The sequence below is a fragment of the Oncorhynchus keta genome, unplaced genomic scaffold, assembly GCF_023373465.1.
Source record: "Oncorhynchus keta strain PuntledgeMale-10-30-2019 unplaced genomic scaffold, Oket_V2 Un_contig_226_pilon_pilon, whole genome shotgun sequence".
Lineage (NCBI taxonomy): Eukaryota > Metazoa > Chordata > Actinopteri > Salmoniformes > Salmonidae > Oncorhynchus > Oncorhynchus keta.
The window spans coordinates 3521-7500 of NW_026283016.1; the positions used below are offsets into that span (position 1 = coordinate 3521).

The 3980-nt window shown below is 46.6% G+C and overlaps 1 pseudogene; it reads left to right on the forward strand.

Moving 5' to 3' along the window:
* Positions 1-3067: 3067 nt before the first annotated feature.
* Positions 3068-3980, forward strand: part of LOC118383697 (vacuolar protein sorting-associated protein 8 homolog) — a 161782-nt pseudogene continuing 160869 nt past the window's right edge.

The window sequence follows — 3980 nt, forward strand, 5'->3', positions numbered from 1 at the left end:
GTGGAATAGAGTTCCATGTAATCATGGCTCTATGTAGTACTGTGGAATAGAGTTCCATGTAGTCATGGCTGTATGTAGTACTGTGGAATAGAGTTCCATGTAATCATGGCTCTATGTAGTACTGTGGAATAGAGTTCCATGTAGTCATGGCTCTATGTAGTACTGTGGAATAGAGTTCCATGTAGTCATGGCTCTATGTAGTACTGTGGAATAGAGTTCATGTAGTCATGGCTCTATGTAGTACTGTGGAATAGAGTTCCATGTAGTCATGGCTCTATGTAGTACTGTGGAATAGAGTTCCATGTAGTCATGGCTCTATGTAGTACTGTGGAATAGAGTTCCATGTAGTCATGGCTCTATGTAGTACTGTGGAATAGAGTTCCATGTAGTCATGGCTCTATGTAGTACTGTGGAATAGAGTTCCATGTAATCATGGCTCTATGTAGTACTGTGGAATAGAGTTCCATGTAGTCATGGCTCTATGTAGTACTGTGGAATAGAGTTCCATGTAATCATGGCTCTATGTATTACTGTGGAATAGAGTTCCATGTAGTCATGGCTCTATGTAGTACTGTGGAATAGAGTTCCATGTAATCATGGCTCTATGTAGTACTGTGGAATAGAGTTCCATGTAATCATGGCTCTATGTAGTACTGTGGAATAGAGTTCCATGTAGTCATGGCTCTATGTAGTACTGTGGAATAGAGTTCCATGTAATCATGGCTCTATGTAGTACTGTGACAGAGATGTTCTTTTGTAATATGGCTATATGCGGAACTGTGGAATAGAGTTCCATGTAATCATGGCTCTATGTAAGTTTTCATGTACTGTGGAATAGTTAGTTGAAGTGTGAGTCATGGAATAATAAGTGTGAAGTTTGATTTCCTCCCTTCTGTAATGAATAGAGTTCCATGTAATCATGGCTCTATGTATTACTGTGAATAGCAGTTCCAGAGTTATATCATAAGTCACTGTAAGGAATAGAGTTCCTGTATTTTTCATGGCTCTATGTAGTACTGTGGAATAGAGTTCCATTAAAATAGTCATGGCTCTAGAGTTCCATGTATGCTCTATGTAGTACTGTGCACCTCCCATAGTCTGGACTTGAGGACTGTGAAGAGACCTCTGGTGGCATGTCTTGTGGGGTATGCATGGGTGTCCGAGCTCTGTGCCAGTAGTTTAGACAGACCGCTCTGTGCATTCAACATAAATACAAGTAGTGATGAAGTACATCTCTCTTCCACTTTCAGCCAGGAGATATTGACATGCACATTATTCATATTAGCTGTCTGTGTCCATCTGTGCTGCTCTGTTCTGAGCCAATTGCAATTTTCCTAAGTCCCTCTTTGTGGCATCTGACCACACGACTGAACAGTAGTCCAGATGTGACTAAACTGGGGCTCGTAGGACCTGCCTTGTTGATCGTGTTGTTAAGAAGGCAGAGCAGCACTTTATTATGGACAGACTTCTCCCCATCTTAGCTACTGTTGTAGCAATATGTTTTGACCATGACAGTTTTACAATCCAGGGTTACTCCAAGCAGTTTAGTCACCTCAACTTGCTCAATTTCCACATGATTTATTACAAGATTTAGTTGAGGTTTAGGGTTAAGTGAATGATTTTGTCCCAATTACAATGCTTTTAGTTTTAGAAATATTTAGGACTAACTTATTCCTTTCCACACACTCTTTGTTAAGTGCTGCAGTCATTTCAGTCGCTGTTGTAGCTGACATGTATAGTGTTGAGTCATCTGGAAAGATAGACACACTGGCTTTACTCAAAGCAGGTCGTTAGTGAAGATTGAAAAAAGTAATGGGCCTAGACAACTGCCCAGGGGAATTCCTGATTCTACTACCTGGATTTTGTTGGAGAGGCTTCCATTCTAGAAAACCCTCTGTGTTCTGTTCGACGGTGAACTCTTTATCCACAATATAGCAGGGGGTGTAAAGTCATAACACACACACTACCGTTCAAATATTTGGGGTCACGTAGAAATGTCCTTGTTTTTGGAAGAAAAGCTAAATATTATATTATAAAATATCATCAAATTGATCAGAAATACAGTGTAGACATTGTTAATGTTGTAAATGACTATCGTAGCTGGAAACGGCAGATTTTTATGGAATATCTACATAGGCAAACAGAGGTCCATTATCAGCAACCATCACTCCTGTGTTCCAAGGGAACGTTGTGTTAGCTAATCCAAGTTCATCATTTTAAAAGGCTAATTAATCATTAGGAAACCCTCTAATAATTAGAAAACCCTCTGTTCTGATTAAAGAAGCAATAAAACTGGCCTTTAGACTAGTTGAGTATCTGGAGCCACAGCATTTGTGGGTTCAATTACAGGCTCAAAATGGTCAGAAACAAAGACTTTTCTTCTGAAAGTTGTCAGTCTATTCTTGTTCTGAGAAATGAAGGCGATTCCATGCGAGAAATTGCCAAGAAACTGAAGATCTCGTACAACGCTGTGTACTACTCCCTTCACAGAACAGCACAAACTGGCCCCAACCAGAATAGAAAGAGGAGTGGGAGGCCCCGGTGCATAACTGAGCAAGAGGACAAGTACATTAGTGTCTAGTTGTCGAAACAGACACCTCACAAGTCCTCATTAAATAGTACCCACAAAACACCAGTCTCAACATCAACAGTGAAGAGGCGGCTCCGGGATGCTGGCCTTCTAGGCAGAGTTCCTCTGTCCAGTGTCTGTGTTCTTTGGCCCATCTTAATATTTTTTGAATAATTTTTTGGAATTTTACCCCCTTTTCTCCCCAATTTTGTGGTATCCAATTGTTAGTAGCTACTATCTTGTCTCATCGCTACAACTCCCGTACGGGCTCGGGAGAGACGAAGGTCGAAAGTCATGCGTCCTCCGATACACAACCCTACTCGGCCTAGAAAGCCAGCATCCCGAAGTCGCCTCTTCACTGTTGACGTTGAGACTGGTGTTTAACCTACTGTTTAACCAGCTATATACCCGCCTGGTGGAGAACTGTTACCATGATCATGCTCTTCTCTCTGTGGTCCTATAGGGACCTACTGTTTAACCAGCTATATACCCGCCTGGTGGAGAACTGGTACCATGATCATGCTCTTCTCTCTGTGGTCCTATAGGGACCTACTGTTTAACCAGCTATATACCCGCCTGGTGGAGAACTGTGTGGCTCGGGGGTCTTCCTGGAGAGTTTGGAACCCTACATCGTGTCGGAGCGTCTGGGCTGTGTGTCCGTCATGAGAGACCTGCTGACCCACCTACAGGATAACAACATGATGGACAGTGTAGAGAACTGTCTGATACATCTGGACATCACCAGCCTCATACAACAGGTAGGGAGGAGACAGGGGAGGAGACAGGGGAGGGACAGGGGAGGAGACGGGAGGGGAGGAGAGGGGGGGAGGAACCAGCGGGGGAGGGAGGAGACGGGGGAGGAACTGGAACCGGGGGAGGGAGGAGACGGGGGAGGGAGACGGGGAGGTTTAACCAGAGACGGGGAGAACTGGGGAGATCAGGAGGGGGGAGGAGACGGGGGAGGAGGCGGGGGGAGGAGACGGGGGGGAGGAGAGGGGAGGAGACCAGAGGAGAGGAGAGGGGAGGAGGAGACAGGGGGTCTTCCTGGAGAGGGGGAGGGGAGGAGGGGGAGGAGAGAGGAGGGGTCTGGGAGGCTCCTCTCTGAGGAGACAGGGGGGAGGGGAGGAGACAGGGGAGGGGATAACAGGGGGGAGGAGACAGGGGATGGACAGGAGACAGGGGAGGAAGGGGGAGGGGGGAGGGGAGGAGACAGGGAGGAGGAGGGGAAGAGGGAGGGGAGGAGACGGGGGGAGGAGAGGAGAGGGGAGGGGAGGAGACAGGGGAGTGGAGGAGGAGAGGGGGGGAGGGAGGAGACAGGGAGAGAGGAGACAGGGAGGAGAGAGGGGGAGGGGGAGGGGAGGAGACAGGGGAGGGGAGGAGAGGAGACAGGGGGAGGAGACAGGAGGGCGGA